The sequence below is a fragment of the Haemaphysalis longicornis genome, unplaced genomic scaffold (assembly GCF_048455015.1).
Source record: "Haemaphysalis longicornis isolate Haplotype H1 unplaced genomic scaffold, Haemaphysalis longicornis Haplotype H1 scaffold_1, whole genome shotgun sequence".
In the NCBI taxonomy this organism is placed as follows: domain Eukaryota; kingdom Metazoa; phylum Arthropoda; class Arachnida; order Ixodida; family Ixodidae; genus Haemaphysalis; species Haemaphysalis longicornis.
Window position 1 is genome coordinate 139,626,364 of NW_027526203.1, and position 19,738 is coordinate 139,646,101.

General features: G+C 48.2%; 1 protein-coding gene across 1 annotated transcript in view; it reads right to left on the bottom strand.

Annotated features, from left to right (window-relative positions):
- Positions 1–17,364, bottom strand: part of LOC144137020 (whirlin-like) — a 267,993-nt gene extending 250,629 nt beyond the window's left edge. The window contains exon 1 of the mRNA XM_077669440.1: positions 17,128–17,364. The gene's annotated coding sequence lies outside the window, so the exon portion shown is untranslated. The remainder of the gene's footprint in view (positions 1–17,127) is intronic.
- Positions 17,365–19,738: the final 2,374 nt, after the last annotated feature.

The following is a 19,738-nucleotide window of genomic DNA, read 5'->3' on the forward strand; positions in this document are numbered from 1 at the left end:
GAAGAGGACATTCACGCTTGCGTTGTTTACGTGGATGCGAAGGCATCGCCATCATCCTTGCGTGTTTTCCTTCCCTCCGTTGCTGTAACTGATAGCCCCGGCTAATCACCATTGTTAGTCCTATGCTTAGGTTTAGCATTTTGTAGTCATAAAGTAATGCTTAACGACGTGCTAAGCAACGCCAAACTCCTTTTACGTAAAGCTGGGTGTGCCGGTTGACGACTCTAAACCACAAGGCATAACGTTACGCCTCACGATCGAAGCATACTCGGAAGTTGCTGCTGTTGTTTCCTTTACGTCATTTTTAAGTGCGAATGCACTTTATAAGCGACCCCAAACCATCCACCGCCGGCGGCGGCGGCGGCGGCGGCGTCCGCAGTGCTCCACTATATTTAAAAAAGAAACAGCATCCGGCGCCAGGTTTCGATCCGATCACTTTGCGGCCGCAGCGCGACGCTCTACCGACCAAGCCACGGGCGCTTTTTTTTTTTTATTAAATGCCTGTTTAGACATACACAAACAAAAGGCACATACACTGGTTAAAAGTCGCCAGCTGAAACCCGGCTGACGATTGTCACACTAAAATCTTTTCAATGAAGCAAGGTCATTCAACAACGCCATCCAGTCAGGCGGATGGCTCTGTACACTATACAGGGTGTCCCAGCTATCATGCACCAAGATTTAAAAAAAGGGAAATTGCGTAACTCGAAGAAAACCTAGTGCATAATGTTTGCAGTACTGTGAAGAAGCGGAGAGTAATTTTTCCGTTAATGAGACTTAATTAACTAATTGTAATTAATTATATAACTCGAGAAATACTGTCCTAATCACTAAAGTGTCAATGAGGCACTTGTAGGTAACCACGGGGGGCATCTAACTGCGCTATTTTCAGCGACGAACTAATTGCGTACTCATTTATTCTGACTGATAAAGGAAACCCGCGAAATATGAAAAATACCACGTGATGACGCTTACGCGCGCATTGTAAAGCAGCGTACCCAAACAAAGCTGATTGAAAGCAACTGCTTCGCGTGTTACCCGCCAGAAGAGACAGCGCATCACCTTGATAATAGCATGCATGGAAGGAGCAGCAGCAGCAAGATTCGCGGGACGCGTGTGCAGATAAGGAACAAACTCGATCGCGATTTCTTCTTTCTTTCTTTTGTCTATTTCATTCTGGCTAACTCAGAGGCAGCCTGTTTGAGGGCGTTGCTTTACGGTGCGCGCGTAAGCGTCATCACGTGGTATTTTTCATATTTCGCGGGTTTCCTTTATCAGTCCGAATAAATGAGTGCGCAATTAGTTCGTTGCTGAAAATAGCGCAGTTAGATGCCCCTCGTGGTTACCTACAAGTGCCTCATTGACACTTTAGTGATTAGGACAGTATTTCTCGAGTTAGATAATTAATTACAATTAATTAATTAAGTCTCATTAACGAAAAAATTACTCTCCGCTTCTTCACAGTACTGCAAACATTATGCACTAGGTTTTCTTCGAGTTACGCAATTTCCCTTTTTTTCAATCTTGGTGCATGATAGCTGGGACACCCTGTATAGCTCTCGCATTTGCACCATACTTTCAATGAAGTTCTCGCGTACCGGCCGGGCATTTAGATCAGCATGGCGTACACCCATCCTAGTCTTCCATAGGCTGTGAAGGCCTAACAGCATGAACATGTCAAAAGGAATTCCTCCGTCGTTTACGACGGGCAAATACCTTATTCCGTGTGGCGTTAACGGTAGTTCTTTTTTGAGTGTTCTTTGTAACACGTCCCAAAAAAATATTGGGTCCAAACAATCCAAAAAAACGTGTTCAATGGTTTCTGGTTTTTTACAAACAGAACAGTTAATTGTCCAAGGAACGAAAAAGCCTTTTTCTTGCAACCATGCATTTACCGGTAATGTATTAGTGTGGAGTTTAAAGAAGAAGGTCTTAACCGTTGATCTTACTGGCATTCTCTTAACACGCTTAAGAACGTCCTGCCCTGGTGCTTGGGAATACACGGTTCTGTAAAGGGGTACCGGTAGCATTGTTTCGACTAAGTCTCTGTACAATTTTTTCTTTGACCAAGCCACGGACGCGACGCTGATATCAGTGTTAGTGATGCGCCTTATATCTTTAACGCATTCAAACTACGTCGTCAGCGGCGTGCGTTGGCGACTCAGCGGCGTTATAGCGGCTTGATAACTGCGTGGTGTACACGTGATACTACAAACCCGATGGAAGAGATGGAAGAGAAGGCGGCGAGGCGGTGGGCTGCGGGGGCCGAGCGCAAGCGCCGCAAGCGGGCCGACAACCGTGCATTCGCACTTTCACATTCTCCCCCTCGGGGAAATGCGGGGGAATTTTCTTCCCTCCGTTACTATGGCAAAGTGCCCATTTTCGGGCTGTGCTTTGGCTTAGCGTAAGGTACCCCACGAGAGTGCTAGTTTCGGGCGTGTCTGTACGAGGTTCCAACCAGAAAGTATCACTGACGGAGACAAGGAGGAAGAGAGGGGGATTGGAAATTTGCACCTCGTGTGTGCCCCGTCTCTTATTTTTTGCCCCCTGCACGCGCTCTTTTCGTGTCGTTTCGTAGCCCTGACGCTAAGATTAACGACGTGCTAAGCAACGGCCACGATCCTGGTGTCTAAAGCTGCGGGTACACTGTGATGTAAGGTTTTAACCCGAAACTTCAGGCCTAATTTCTGGCGCCGATACGGCAGTTGTCGTCGTTTCCACTTTAGCTTTGATAGCCTTACAGCGTGAAGTTTAACCACATCCCAAGCAACATAAAGCTCATTCTGCGTCACACTGCCGGTATCGGTTGACGACGTAATAGGTGTAAGCGTGACGTTAGCCCTAACGTCCGTAGCGTAGCCGAGAGGGGCTGCAGGTGTCACTGTTTACACTGTGGCGTGACGGCATTAGTTCCCCAGAATGGCTTAAGGCCACGGATGGCCGGCACGCCAAAAACACTGAGTGCTAGCCTATAGTCCGCACACACCGGGATGTCGGCTAGCGTTGACTGCCTCCGTAACACCGGCGTGGGGGCATTCAAAATTTGCCACAAGACACGGCGAATATTGCAACCCGCTTATTGGCGAAGTGCGACAATTTTCTAATAATGCTTTTTGGATGAACACGGGTGGGGGATTGGTATTTAAAATTAGCTGTACATGGACGAGAAGCTAAAGATTTAGGATGAAGGCGAGCGTGCAGGCAATGTTTGTGAGAAAGGTGACAATCCAAACGTTAGCCAGAACTAGGGTGGCACAGAATATTTGAGGACAAAACGCGATCGGCTTTTTCCTTCCCAAACAAATTGCGCTGTTCGGAGCCACGCCTTTCACGAGCTCTTGTATTTGCTGAAGTATCGTGATCCAAGCCTATTATAGTGTACGTAGCTGATATGCTGTAAACAACCACGGAATTTTTGCACCATCCGTGAAAATTCAGCGCCTTTCATGGCATTGCTTAGGTGGATGTCGGTACCACATTAGCTAAAGAAAACACGTGTCAGAACAGTTACACAGTTATGGCAATAAAATAGGGTAATACCAACACGGGACTATTCGGAAACGGTGAAAGACGAAATACAAGTTTCGAAAAAAAAAAAATATGGTAAAAGAGGTCATTATCTCTCGGACAATTTCTTCGGAATCAATTGGATGTATTGAGAAATTCACAGATAGCATTCACAAGATTCTACGTCAAGTTACGGGTAAGTGTTACAGTTGTTCGTCCTGAAACCCTAACATCAGACCTAACATCATAACGTTGGCCACTACACACTGCAACCCTGTGCTGCTGTTTTAGAATGTAACACTGCATCAGGTTTTGCGCCACAGGGACAACACGAAAAAAAACCAACCAACTAAACGCTAAAATCTTTTCTGTAAAGGACGGACTGTCAGGCAACGAGTGCAGATTGATTCATAAAAAGTGAGTCTACAAGGAAATTTTTATACCGCTAACTAACTTTCTCATCGATACATTAAGGTAATAGAACCCCGTATTTTCTACGTTCGTTAACTTTTAAGTAATGAGGACTGATATAGCCAAGTGTAGCTTATTATAGCGACGGTGGGAATTCGAGAATAAACATTTAGCTTTGGATATTACTATAGAACCAATTGTGCTTAACGTCAACGCCATCAATACAGATTTTGAGACGGTACAAAAATGTCCCTGCCGTATATTACGGACTTTGATAAGCTAAGGTTGTCCAGGAAATCATTCCTTTCATTCAAAAAGACGCAAGCCCAGCCAAGAGCCCTGGGCAACACCAATCTTGTAAATATTTTGGGTACCCGCCTAAAACATTACCAACCAACTCTGTGGTGTTTAAACAAGTTAGGAGTTTTAGTAAGCGTGACCAGAGCTCTTTTAAGGCAGTTTCACACCTCTCGCACATTTTGTTTCATATTGTATTCAATACTACGCCCCAGTATACGTCGGAAAATTTATGAACGGTAGAACTAAAATAGGCCTAAGGAGGAGTAGTAAACCTTCATTAACCTTCATTATTTGGTTGCCCGCTAGGTGGGAGACCTTAGTTCAGGAAGCCCTGAGTCTGGGCTGCCTGTCTCGCCCAATCTTTGAGATGTTATTGGTGATCCGGGTTAGAGCTGGTCATGCGACCATCCCACTGCTCGAATGAGGGGTTGCGATTTGCCGCAATGGATGGTTTGTGGCGACAGTTCCCCACCATGTGGTAGAGACTGCATGGCTCTGGGCGGAATGTACAGTTATATATGTATGCAGTCGGGCGTATGCATTGTAGTAATGAACCATGTGGATATGTGCTTTTCTGGAGCTGTCGGCTAGTAACCGTGCTTCTGGAGACATCTCGAAATGTCGAGGAGGAAAGATGAGTAAAAAAAGTACGCGATTGTAATAATACAATCCACAGTGATCCTTTCGAACTAAGGTTGGTATTAACCAATTTCAATAGTCCAGGCGGAACAACCATTGTTAAAGTGGCTATGTGACGAATTAAAAACACTATATAGATTCATCTTCACTAGGCGCAAAAAGACACGGACGAAGGAGTGAGGTAAACACAAACAGGGCACCAGTGTGTGCTTGTGTTTGAGGTAAACACAAACACACCCAACTCACACATCTATACAGTTATGTGGGTTGTGTGTGTTTGTGCGTCGCTTGGTGATTTCCCACGTGTAGTTTTTAAATGTGCTGATCGGCCAGGGCAGTTGCCGGAACACCTTGCAAAGTTAGGTGCGCCCGTTAACTAATAGCGGCGAAAATGTCCGTGGTGTATTTATTAATTAACAATACTACACTTTTGGGTCCCCGCAAGTCTGTGCACGGAAAATCCAAAGGCATAATAAGGACGTAAAATTCCTAGAACAGTATAAATAAATAAAGCGAAGAACAGCTAGCCATACCCGCCTCCATCGTGCTACGCTGCAGAGCAAACTTTTGAATAAATATAAGAAATCAAAGCATCACGCACGTATTTTATATGAGATTTAAACAGCCGCGGTTCTTAACAGCGTTTGCGTAACCGATTCCACTGTGTTATGGGGCCTGGAAAAAACGGGAATCATTGCTGGTTCTGTTTTAAAGGAACTCCTTATAATTGTTGCGTGGGCCCTTATATGGAAACACTCGAGAATTGTGCAGGACGACCAATAACCGGAAGGAGAGCGTTGTTAGTTAGGTATACAGGCTTCTACCGGCGGTTTTCTTTCTCCTTTTTCTTCCCGTTCCCTTTTGGGCCTTCCCCCCCCCCCCCCCCACCCCGCAGTTTGCCTTCCTCCTCCACTTAAGGGGAAAATTGACCCTCCGTTTACCCCTTTCCTTCAAGTCCCCCCCAACTTTGAGTTGCTCCCTCCCCTACCATGTAACACACTCTTCTCTTTCACTCTTCCGTACCCAGTCTCTTCCCCACCGCTTTCGGTCCGGCAACGATTAATCCACTAGAGGTATGGACAATTCAATTAAGTTTTCCCGAGTTTGCGTTGCTCATGGGGCGCCTCTTGGAAGCTTTTGTTTGATTTGGGCTTGGCGCAGCTGAAACTGGAGCTCGTTTATTTTAGTGCTTGCGTTTATATCGACCACTTTTGACACCGTTCTTAAGGGGCTGTTTCTGTCATTTGCTATGGGAAAAACTAACACAACGCTTAATGTATATTCAAAGAACGCTGCTATCCCCGGTAATGCACCTATATCCTGCCTCAAATGTGCTTAAAGTTTCCTTTGCGCTGAATATATGTGCAAATGTATGAGCCGTGACAGCTGTTTTAGTAGTTTGGAACGGTTTTGCCTAAGCGTACTTCAAGCGTGATATCAACTGCTCTTTCGGCCGCTTGTGGCCACATAGTTTCCCCGTCGTTTGCGATCAAGTGACTGTGCAGTAATACCGAAGATCGTGATTGTGACCAAATGTAGTAGTGACACACGTAAACTGACAATACGAGTGGCTGTATATCTCTGGGGAGGCCTGCGTTCTGCAGGTCGCAGGTCGCCCTTTGCGCAGCCGTACAGGGAGCGCGTTCCATCTTGGGTGTCCCGAGTAGGAGACGATGGGTTCGCCCGGTCCCTGCGATTCGGCAGGTGGGACTCCGGTGGGCAGTGCTGGCGCTTCGGGCAGCCCCACCTCCACGATTTTGACCCCCGCACCCCAACCAGCTTGGTGGACCTGGTCCTGGTCCAGCCAGCTAACGATGATGGATGAGAGGTGGCCACCCATTTCCACTCGCCCCATAATAGCGGGAAGGGCGTCAGACAAGGGGGCACCATATGACTGGAATTATTTGCATCGCGCTCGCAGCGGGTATTTTGGAAGCTTCATTCGGAGGAGTCAGAGATAGAGTAAATGTAGAATATTTCAGCCACCTGAGTTTTGCGGATCACATGGTATTATTCAGAGATTCGGGAGAAAACCTTTGAAGAATGCTTTGGTAGCTATACTGAGAAAGTGTTCTCGTAGGATTAAAGATATATATGAGTATGACGTCAACAAATTAAATAGACATGCAGAAAGCACACCTTTCAGCCAAGGCAATGAAATATGTAAGAGGTGAGTAAATGCATTTATCTGGGGCAAAATGGGAGTGTGCAGCCCAACCACGCTATGGAGATCAGGCGCAGATTTACCATGGCCTGGAGATCATTCAGTAAACCCTCCGAACTAACCAACATCAGGCTACCGTTGTAAGTAAAGAGAAATATATACAACAAATACGCACTCCACTTGATGACTCACAACGCACAACTTGCTAAGAACATAGAAATATAATTTAAGTATGCAGGAATATAGCCATGGCAGGAGGGGGGGGGGGGGGGGTTGGGTAGTTCGAACGCCGCCTCGAAATTTTTTCCAGGTGGCGTATACGCGAGCGTTAGTGTTCCTTTTGGACAACCTTCTCTCTTCCCTTACCCCCCCCCCCCCAACCCCCTCCACCCACCACCCCAAAATAATTATGGCAACGGCCCTGTACGTAGGGCCAACGAGCCATTAAAAAGGCGTGATAAAATAAACTAGAGATCGGAAACGCGCAACTAGGATTAGAGAGAACACTCGGGTGTAAGATATCCCAGCTCAAATTAGGAGAAAACGTATAGTTGGGCGGGATGCGTAATGTGGAAGAACTGACGACCACCGTGGGCCACCAGTGTAATAGAGTGGCGTCGGTAGGAAAGACGCCAGGAACAGTATGAGAGCAGCGGTAACTCAACGGAAGGATGAGAAGGAAATTCGGTGGCAAAGAACGGATTCGGACAGCGGTTCACTTAGATGCAAACTCAGTAGGTCCACGATTCGGCGTCGTCATGGGCGAGGGATGGCGCATAAAATACTCGCTAAATGGCCCATGAATGGCCGACAGAATGCACGCAAAATGGCCGGCGGCACGCGGAATTAATAACGTTGAAGTAATGCATGTGTTACGCCATATTTCTGAGGGGACCTCCCGCAAAACAACGCAAATTGATTTCAAAAGAAAAAAAAACTGGGATAATTTATGTCTGGGTAGGGATGGAACCCGGCAAGTACTCTGCCCAACCTCACCACAGCTCGCTGACATCAGCTGAATAAAGCTGAAACCAGTGAATGCGTTATGACTTTGGACTTCGAAACGTATTAGGGACGTGTACAGAGGCTTGTATAAGATCATTTTACAATGATCATTTTGCAATTTTACAATTAGTGAATAGCGAGTAGCAAATGACGTTTCCGTTAGGTCTCATGGGTCGGTGGCAATGTGAAAGCGTCATACTAACGCAGCGAAGATAACGGGGAAAACGATGATTATAATTGGAGCAGAAGTTTCGAAATTAACCATTTTCATGGTAATGAGTGGACAGGTTGGGTTATTAAATACTAATGCTTTCGCATCCACGAAATTATTAGTAGTTAGGCCCCTGTTAATTTTACCAGTGTTTTAGACAGCAGCCTGAAATTACTCTTCACTGGGGTTCCTCAGCCCTGACTGACAGCTATTGCCTGCGCAAACACGGAGTAAAAATAGCACGGCACGAGTTTTGGTGAACCCGTAATTGCGGGGGCGCCCCAGCTCTCGTGTAGGCGTTTCGTCGGTGCCACCGTGCCAACGCCACAACCACGGCGGCAAGGTTTGCGTCGAGCGACCTTGCCACAGCTTCCACCACGCTCATCAGTGCTTTCCAAGCGCGCTACCGCTATCATGCACTCCACGAGTCGTCCCTGCTCGCTGGTAACTCACAAGCGGCGTTCGCTTTCGGTTTCGGGCATTGTAGGCGGCAGCACAGTGGTTTATAATACTTTGAAAAGGCTATTTCTTCTTCTAGGTCTTTATAATGAAATTATTTGTTTGTCTCGCCTAAGAAGCACAACAAAAAATTACACCAAACAGCCGTTCAAGCAGAACGGCAGCTGCAGTTGTGCTTCATTCGCCGGCAGGTCTGCAAACGGCCATACCTCTGTAAGCAGGCTGGCTACAAAAGGGTTTCTCACCAGCCGGCACTTTCGTAGCCCCCTTGCCCCCAGTACCGAACTGTACTCCTCATTGGAGATCGCACCAATATATGCTAAAGACGACCGAGCCACTCGTGCAGCCTGATCCTCTGGGTGTCTCAGCGGGAAAGACGAGTTGCGGTCGATAATGAATTGGGAATTCTATTTTCAGCACCAGACGGCGATAAGCAATTTAAAACAAATTCAGGGAAGCTCGCACTCAAGCGTAATATCTCCACGGTAACATAGCATCTGACAATAACCCACATTCGTTCCGTCGGACGTTACTGTTGCATTTCTCTTGGTACATTTCAAAAACACACTATTTCGATAGTGCGTTTTTGTTTTTGTATGTGTGGCACATGGAGTACGCCGTGATCAGTTTAAAACCACTTTTTGCACTCTGCGTTTTTCGCTTCATTGAAATTTTGTTTTGCATTGCCAACATGTGTTTGCTCAATAACTGCCGGCTTCTATGTTCTTGATATGTTTAGTATATTGTTCAAAGTTTTAGCTAACTTTCGTTACACATCCTGCCTCGTTTGTAAACTGCATTTTTCGCTGGTTTTGATGCGATATGATGACTTATCTATTTTTGTCTTGTTCCACTGTTCCTTGTTGTTATCATTTTTTATGCCTCACTTCTATATGTTGGAGACAAATACCCACTTTTGTTTTCTTTGTCTGCCCCCCCCCCCCCACTTGCTCAATGCCCTACACAAGGGCCTGTAAGGTGTAGTAAATAAATAAATAAAAATAAAATAATTACAGTAAAGCTTCAATGGCGAAGCTGTTGTAGGTGATCATTAACGGACACGAAGTTGAGTTTCAGTATCATTCTGTTGTCGTTGTTGACGTCGGGGGTATGGCATTTCAATGAGCTGATGTTGAACGACGGCCACAGTTAGCTCGTCGTTTTGGTCGAAGTTTTCGTATGCCACTCTGCGAGCCCGACGTGTCGTCTCCAGCGGGCCCTTGGCACGCTGGGCCTCTCGAAGCACGGTATCTTCCTCGGCCGTGCGAACAATCCGTGGCCGGGCCATGTGGACTCAATAATAGCCTACACCAGCTTCGACATTCAAGTCGCGGCTCTTCTACGGTACAGAGACCATGCGCACGACGATACGAGGACGAACGAACGAGGGCGTACGCTATGACCTGTCTTTCTCATTCCGAGCAAGTTTTGCCACGATAGGGCGAAGGCTGGAGTTCTTTGTGGCCAATGTTGGCCAACGTCCCTCAGTGGATATGCTCGGCATGACGAACGTGAGCTCGAGGCACGCGCAAAACGCTTTATTATGTTTTTTTCGCCAATACTGGCCAATATCCCTAAGTGTGTATGCGTAGCTTGACGAACGTTCGCTCGAGCCACGCCTGCACAAGCGCTCGTAATTTTCTTTGTATTTTAAACTGCGGACACCATACAGAAACGATTTGCTCAACAGCGTCGCTATTAAAAAAACACGGTTTGGGGCTTCGCCACGTGTTTAGCCCAACAACGTCCATTTAGAAACTACGGCATGGATGAGGCTTATAGCTGAAAGTAGCGCCTAAAAAACTGTGGTTGATTCCTCTGTCATAGGAATCAGTAAAACAGGAAAGTGAAATGTGCAGCGAAATCTGCAGCGAAATGAGCATGATTTGCAGGTCGGCAACTGTCTTGTGAGTGTGATTGGTGAGCGCCGTCCTGCTGGCAGGTGGCTTCGCCACAGGTGTACTGGTATCATTTCCGTGATGGTGAAATCTTGGGGTATCGCGGCAGAAAACATTTTCGTGTTAAACACTTTCGCGTAAAACGAACAACTCCAAGTATAACGTACTCTTTAGTACTAAAGGTTGCTGCCCCACAAGAAGACCCTGGGTGCAGGGGTGCACCCTTTACTGCCCGCTTGCTTCGTTGTACTGGCGTCACCTCCGTTGCGGATATGACGTCAGTGAAATCTTCGTGTATCCAGGAATAAAACACTTTCGTGTTTTAAAAGCGCAGTTTCTTGCCGTTAGGGCAGACGGAAGCTTTGCTGAGGACATCGAATTTGTATCAGAGGAGCCCGACAATGTGAATAGGACAGAGCTTCAGCGACGCGTAGAGTGATGGTGTCTACGGTAACCCGCTAGGAAAAACCTGCCATCAGCGCGTCAGCCTGGTGTGCCCTGGACGCATGCAGTGAGGGCATTGCGTTTATGCACTGAGAAAATGATTTGATGCACTAATAGGAAGCCGGAAAGCATTCATGGAAAGCTGCATGCATTAAAAAGTTAAAGCCGTTCCACCCAATGTGAAAGCTGTCGGAAGTGCAGAGCTGTGATTCGCCATAATGGGTGGTGGCGCCGTTATCCGCTCACTGCAACCATCCATCACTCTCTTCACCGCAGTGTCTCACTCCTCTCTTGATGAATATGCAATTAAAAAATCCCGCCTTCCACATGCTCAAGCACCCCCCCCCCCCCCCCCCCCCCGCCTGAAACTGCGCCAGCGGGAGTTCTGTTCTTTTTGTGCTTGCTTTAATTTCGTATGCTGGAGCTGTTTTGCGTCATTTAGAACGCGTAATTTTTTTTTCTTTCGCGGCTGGAGCCTTCCTGCGGCATTTCGAACGTGCCATTTGTTTCTTGCGCGGCAGGTGCCTTTCTGCATCATTTCGAACGCTCCATTTCTTTCTTGCGCGGCCGCTTTTTTCGCTTACAGTCGTAAATACCAACCCAACGAGCGTTCCTAATTAAATGAACGCGGGGGCTGCCGGTTAATTACGTGTATTTTGCCTCAAATGTACCTATCGTTTTCTTTGCGCTAAACAACGGGGAGATGTAGGACAAGCGCCAGCGGTTCACGAGTTTCGAACGCTTATGACTATTTAAACCGCGTGGTTTTAGAAGCCTATGCGTGACTCCCTGACGCCGGTAGAGAGGCTCTACTTGGGTGCGTTATCTCGCTGCGCCGCCTGATGCAGAGAGTCGCATCGACCGTTAGCGAGCTAAGACGACAAGGGGAGCCCATAAAGTGCTCTGCACTTAAAAAAACAAACGCTGGTTTCACGCAGTGAAGCCACATTCCTGCATTAAGTGCAAGGTTGGGAAAAGGGTGAAATGAATAGGGGGCGGAGAGGAATAGAGTGGGGAAAGGCTTCGCGGTCCCCTGAAAGCGCCTCGCGGACCCCATTTGAAAACAACTCGCTGCGCCGTTAGCGAGCTAAGACGACAAGGCGAGCCCATAAAGTGCTCCGCACTTAAAAAGCTTGACAGCCACGGTTATGCGTAGCGCAGCTGTGACGGAAAGGGTAGGAGTGGTGAGTGTGTCACGGTTGGTTGGTTGACAAGCGTGAGACTATGCAGACGGTGATGGCGAAAGCGAAGGGGCAACTGGCCCTGCCAAGCCGAGCTAGAAAGTGTTGTTATTGCCGTATGGCGTAATGGTGTTCTACAAGAAGTGGACGGGAACCTTGGCGAGGAGATAGCGGGGGAAACGATGAAATATGACGTGCACACCGAGCGGGCAGCACTCGCTGCTAACATCGAAATAGTGAGTTGTGGTAAATAACTTGGGTTGGAACCGACAGACGTGAACACGCTGATGGGGCGCAACGAATACAACTAAGCCTGTCAACAACGTGGGACTCGCAAACTCTAGGTCACAAAAGTAAATCAAGTAAAGCGAGAAACTTATGCACACTCAACGGAAGCGGGGGGGGGGGGGGGTAAGTCAACCGCACCAAAGATGTAATGACGAACTTATAGACATGGCTTACAGCACACAGAAAGTCGATTTGAGGGGAGCAGTGTAGGGAACAATCTATTAACGGACAAAAGTAGGCAAGAAAAATATAGACTACGCAAGTGAAAGGGCGCAAAACAGCAATTTATTAACTGTATTTAGCTACATAAATATGCAGCCCGGGAGAAAGCCTGAAAAGTGTTTGGAAACACAAAAACAACTGCACCAGGAAGCAATACACGTGTACACCGTAGCCGAAAGTCACTACTGAGGCAGCCCCACCTGCTATAGCTTGTATTCATTGGCGAGGCGCGTATGCAGGCAACCATGTGAGTGCGCCGTCCCTGGTTACGTCGGGCTCCGCGAGATGGCGGCACTTGTCCGTGATACGCACATGACTGGTTGCACGTTCCAAACTCCACCTCACCGAACGCAAAGTAATGCCTCGAGTCCAATGTGAGTGCGATTAATAACATCTCTGTTGACACCACCGTTGAGATTCGGGTTGAAACGGAGCAGACGACGCACGCCGGTGTTTTTCTTTCTTGAGCATGCGCACTCAGGGGCACAAGCTGCGCCATGTCCGTGGCGCATTGGCCACGTCTGTAGTCCAGGGTTCGACGGAAGTCCGTCTGGTCAGGTGGTAAGTTTTATTATGAATTGGCCATCTCTGTGGCCGTGTACACAGATGCCAAGCGAAGAAATTGACAGCTAAACTTTTCAATGAATACCACCTATAGGTACTTAGCACAGGAACGAAGAAAGGGAGAGGCGGTGGCCTGCTTATTAAAAAAGGAAAACTGACAGAGAGTGAATTTAAGCTGTGAGGACTACGAATGCGTAAAAGGCACGACAGCAGGGATAATATATATCTGGAGGTAAAGGAGCTCGAACATGGAATGAATACAGATGACAAGAGAGAAAGAGAGAGAGAGAGAGAGAGAGAGAGAGAGAGAGAGAGAGAGAGAGAGAGAGAGAGAGAGAGAGACTTTTATTAGAAGCATTGATCAGAAGGTTATGTGGAAGTGGTTCCATATTCATGGGAATCAAATGTGCCGTCTTTGCCGCGGCTTCCCTCTCGACTAGGATGAGCTAGCCTGGGAAAGAGGAGCTAGACAGCTGTCTCCAACTTCTCTTGGGGGTGGGGGAAGGAACTAGAAGCGATGGCAATCCTGGGGTAACTTTACGTTCTCCAATAATGTGCCTGGGTGTCCCAGGCTACTGGCAGCAATTGCATCCGGCTGATAGTAGGCTTGGGGACATTAGGCTAAGCCGGGTGGGATGAGGGTATGTATTTGATTGGAGAACTCAGGTAGTCGTTTCCTGATGCTTTGTGAGGTTTGGATGTGGGAGTGGCAATGTTCTCCTACAAAGCTGATAGTGCGAGTAATGTGTTTTAATGAAGTGAGTGGGGTAAGGTTTACCGTACTCTCCAGCGCCCGGTTGGTCAGTACGCGGGCCTTTTGGAGAGCAAATTCGTTGCCTGCTGTGGAGGCGTGGACAAACGTCCACACGATTTGTACCTTTCTGTTGGGGTATCGACTTGATAGCGTTCGGTGTGCTTGAGGTGTCACCCATCCCGATTGGTAACTTCGGTATTATTGAGTATCCGTGATGATTATACGGACTGTGGTTTGCGTGAGCGCTGTCGCGGTGGCTAATTCTTCCGCTTCTTTAGTTGATCTTGTTGTTACTGTAGCGCTTGCGACGAGATCCTCTTTGGTCGTCACTACTGCTGTCTTAGCCTTTCGTACAGGGGGAGATGCCGCGCCAGCGTAGACCATATTATGGTCTGCGTCATACGCGTCGTTCAAGGCTGTAGCTACCCCTTCCCGCCGGCCTGTGTGGTGGACGGGGTTCATATTCCTGGGTAGAGGGCGAAGGGAGATTTGCGCTCTCCATTGGTCAGGAATTTCTAAGGCTTCGTGTCCAGTGTCGGAAGTCCACTTGATCTTCTAGCGGACTTTTCTTCCCGCCTGAGTAATGGCTAGTCTTGACTTTTGGCTTGAGAGGTGGACTTCCACTAGTTTATCAACCGTACTGTGCAGGCCCATTCTCTGCAGCCTGGCGGTGGACGCACTCATGCGAATGCTTAGGGCGTGCTTTGTTGCTTTCCGTATGATAGTGCGATTTTAGTGGTGCGTTTCTTGCTTAAATTTTAATATGGTATGAGGCAAGTGGTTCTGGAGAGCACAAATGTTTGACCGAAGCGAAGGGTGTCTGTTTACTTCAATCCCTCGTGTTTATTTGTCACTCCGGATATTATGTGATTGACCTGTTCAGTGGTTTTCGTCAAACGTTGGATCGCGACTTCACTTTAACCATCCGCTTGAATGTGGAGCCCAAGTAGTCGAAGGGATTGGCAATGCCTGATTGTGTGTCCCTCCACGACGATGCAGATGTCCTCTAGCTTATTCTTGTTACTTTGAGGCCGCACAATTCATAGTTCTGACTTTTCTGGTGAGCGGCTGAGGTCGCACTTTTCTCAGCCCTCCAATCAAGTCCGTGCGCGTCCAGAGGGTTACATCGTCGGCACAGAAGACGTGGTTTAGGTTAGGTACACTGGCCAGTTGCTGAGAAACACCGAGTGGGGTAGGCCTAACACAACTCTACATCAGCCAGTTAAACTTGAACTACGATCAGCAATAACCAAAAGCAAAAAAAAAAAACTGTCCTCTGGGACAGGACGGCATCACCTATAAGAAAAAGTGGACATGCCGCGACTAACCGCTAAATATTTGTGAAGAGAACGCAGATATAATCATAAAAAAGTATCTCTACGTACCGGGAGGTCATGTTAGTGTGCTGAGCAGAAATTGTTTTTGACAACCCGATAAGGCCAGAAGCGGTTGACTGGTGCAGGTTCCCAGTTTCGTCGATCGCCATGGCTTTTGAATTGTCTCGTATGAGTTCATTTTTCTTTTTCCCAATGACCGCGCTGTCATGAATGGTCGCGTTTCGCGTACACTAACAGTGAGAAGGAAGGTGGATACAGGCGATTGCTTGAACAGAGGCTGAGGTCTTACGTGTCCTGTCGTCTTAGCGCCGGGCTGTTTGACCGATGAAAGCGCGCCCGCGCGTCAAAGGGATTCGATAAAACATATTAAGCTGCCCTGTCGTCTTAGCACCGGCCGGTTTGGCCGATGGAAGCGCGCCCGTGCGTCAAAGGGATTCGATAAACCATATTAAGCTTATCTGGTGCAGTGGTTCTTGTCGAAGACGGGCAGCTCTGCTCGTTAGTTTACCTGGCGGCACAAAGTCTCGCCGGCGCTGAAAACAGAACCATGACGCCGTGTTTGGTTGCGACGTTTTTCTAGGGATTGGAGAACCCATGCACGTAGTCAGGATCAATTCCAAGGTAATCGTCAGAGCATCGATCAGCGGGCCTTTCATGCTACACAGCGGCCATTTTTAGAACTTGAGAGATAAAGGTAGCGATAACGTTTTCCCCTCTTTGTATCTTGCAGGATACAACTGTGATACAACCCGTAACATGGCGCTGCTGCTTGTTTCTTTGCCATCCCAGCGATCAACTTCAAATTGATCCCGACTGTTCGGTAAAACTGCCAGACGTCTTTGGTTTGCTTCCGCAAGTGTAAAAAGCTGAAGTGAAACGAAACATTGTGTGACGAAACGCCGAAGGGTGTTCACAGGTCACGAACCTATCTGCACGTAACACGGGAGTCAAAATATAGGCGTAGAACTGTTTTAACCTTTGAGGACGCCAAACCAGCTGCGTCGCTGGCATGCAGCTGGCAAAACTCTGCGAGCAGGCGCGCTCAACTTTTCCAATCCGCCGCACCAATAGGAGCAGCGGATTTTTCATTAATGAATGCTACATCGGAGTCTCCATTTGGCCTCTCACTTACGTACTCCATAGAGCAGGTGTTTATAGTGTTTAAGAATAAATGTGACCAAATTTGTCTCCGTACTCTGAATATAGTTTGAGCGCCCACAAACTACAGTTTATCGCCGCTGAGAGTTTTCATCTTTTTTCTTGCGCCCTGAGTTTTCCGGTATAAATACGTTAAATACGCTTGAACTTCAGTCAGGGTGCTGTCATAGAGTTTTCGATGGCTGCGATATTGCTCACGCCATCGGTTTCGTTTTTTTCGTTCTGTATATTATCTGATTGAAGATACTGTATCCCTTCAAAAAAAGAGACGTTTATCTCCTTGCCTTTCGAACAAACACAGTGCGCGAAATGTCATCCAGCCACTCACAAAAGCGAAGAACGGAAAGCACACCCCCACCAACTTTGAAAAACACAAAACCCCACGCAGCTTCATACTGTGCAAGCCAAGGATCAGCCACACAGGCTGAATCTCAGGTACAGTTCACCGGTCATAGAGGATCGGATGCCAGAACAAGAGGAACAGCAGCCTGCGATGTGCCCTGGCATATCGCAGACTGCGATCAAAAGACAGCAGGGATAAGTCGCCAGTAATCTTCCGGTAGCGTGCAAACACACAGCCCTTACCGTTAACACGAGCAGCAGCCCCGCAGCAGATGAAAGGCCGTCGCGGCACTTCGCCGCTGTCATGTTACACACTGTGCCACGGCGAGTAGCGCCGTACGACCGCCTTCTCCCGGAAGTCCAAGCACGCGTGCACAGGCGCCCTCCCTGCAAACACGGCAGGAGATCGAGAGGCAGCACTGCAAAGGTTTCGGAACCGTGTGGATGCGAGCAGCAAGCTCGCGGGGGGCAACAACGCAGTGAGACAGACAGGGCGGGTAATAGGTCCGCTCACCTTTTTCCCTAGCCTAGGGATGAGTTAGGAGCGCCACCGCGGAACGACATGTTGGAAGAATCGGAGCAGTGCTTCTTCCGGCCGCGCGCCTCGCAGACTAAATGCGATCGGCGCGCCGACCCACGGCTCAGTTTCGAAGTGAACCCATGCACCCTACCTGTTGACGGGAACCAGGGCCCTCGCCTTTGTTCTGGAACCAGGGAGGGGCAGAATGATACCCGCCAACGAAATACCTATTAGTACCTATTCGCTCCGTACCTATTCGCCGTTAACGACAAAAATTGATCCTTTAGTTGCAATATTGCCCCCCGCGGCTGATGCGAATCCGCAACTTGGGATTTAAATAAAATCATATAACGAGAGTCTCAGAGCAAATATTGCCAAAGACGACCTCGCTTAGTCTTATTACTCGGGTTACAAAGCCTTTGATATTTTGGTTTGCGATATTTCCCATAGATGGGGGCGCTATAGCATTCCTAGTGTGTGCTCGCCTTGCGCACGCAGTGTCTCCACTGTTCTGCGCGATGCTGCGACCTGCTTCGTCCGCGTCGCCGGAAAAGAACTCTGTGTTGAGCCGATCGATAAACGGGACCGTCTGGCGCACGCGTGGTGCCGGACAGCTCTGAAGTTAGGGAATCGATCAATGCGTGGCGCTGAAAGCAACGGCACCCCTGTGACAGCGAAGCGTTGCATCTATCCAGGCGTCTTAGTGCCGTCTTTAGCGCTAAAAAACGCGGGCATGCTCGAACCAGTTCACAAGCTTCCCATTGCACATTTTCGTGTCCGTCACCAGTATACGGTCCTAGTGTGCGTGCAAAACACTCGACAAAGGTGCAGTGAACAAGAAAATTGTAACAGTGCCATTCTAAGAAATTGATTTGGCTGAGGCATTTATTGATTGATGGTAGGGTTTAACGCGCCGACGCAACGCAGGCGATGAGGCGCGCCGTGGTGGAGGGCTCCGGATTAATTTTGACCACCTGGGGATCTTTAAAGGAGCCATGAAGACAAAACATAAGTTTGTGTTATTGGAAAGATTTCGCGTTTTATAGTGCCCCCAGCGCTTGTCGGAATGCAAACGATGCTTTATTCACTGAGAAATTAATTAATTCAAGTGAAAATTTTAATTTCACCGCTAAATCCTGCTCTTTCGTGGTCTGCAATGACATCACAGTGCCTTGTTTACTGTTAGTAAACCTAGATGGCGCCACCACACCGCGGCCAGCCATTCTCTGCCTTTGGTTTGTTCCTGAACGTATTTATAACTGGCTTGTTTTGTTCGTGGAGACAATCGTTTCGTAAAACATGGTGCGTGACCGTAAGATATCGTCGCTTGCGTCAATCGGCCAGTGTCGTCGGAAACAATCCCAAAGCTTCGCCGTCCTGTGCAGCTAAACCAAGCATTGTGCGTGCAGTACCAACAGCACTATACGCATCTGTACTTCTATGTTTACGTGTGCTTTCGTAACTTCCACTATTTGTCCCACCATTCTTAGGGTTTAAAAAGAATGTGCCCTAAGTTTAAGCGCAAAAAAATTACGCCCACCTCCCCTCGCGGGAACCCTGGTGTGATGCAACGCATCTCATGGGGGGTTCCACTGGCGTTTTCCATCGTATTGATTACGCTTATAGCAGGGATTCTCATGCGAAGGGGAGGTGGGCGTAATTTTCCATTTTCACCATGCAATGCACATGCAGACACGTATGCTCACGTACGGTCTTTATTGCAGACGAGAATGAGTGCCTTGTGGTCCGTAAAGTGCACAGTTAGGGGCTCGAGGATTGCATCAAGCAATCGTCGAGTACTGCGAGAGAGTGCAAGCGTAACGCGGACGACCGTCAACTGAGACCGTCGGAGCGCGGCATGCCGCTTTATATTCACGGCGCCCGAAGGAGAGGAGAGCGCGGAGAGAGAAAGAGTACTGCACATGCGCAGCGCGCGCAGCGCCGCCCACCGGCGCCTAGCAACGGAGTGAGAGCGCGCTGCGCCAACCCGCAGCTGTTTGGGAGAGAGTGTTCGCTGTCGGAGAGAGGAGAGGAGGAGAGGCGCAGCTGTGCGGTCAACGCCGCACAGACGCACGAAGGACAGAGGGGCGAGCATGAGATGCGTTGCATCTAATAGCTCGTTCGGCAAGCTTATAAGCTCGGCGTAATTTGCGTTTGCTTTTGCCGCCCTCCGCCAATCGCAGAGCTGTCTGGTATGACATCATAGGTTCTGTTGCAGGAAATGAGCTAGTCGGTCGCATGGCCATTACCTTATTTCCTAATTATGTAGCTTATTTGAGCGAAGTTTACGTTAAAAGTGGTGACAGTATGATTCTAACGAGACAATCTTTTGAA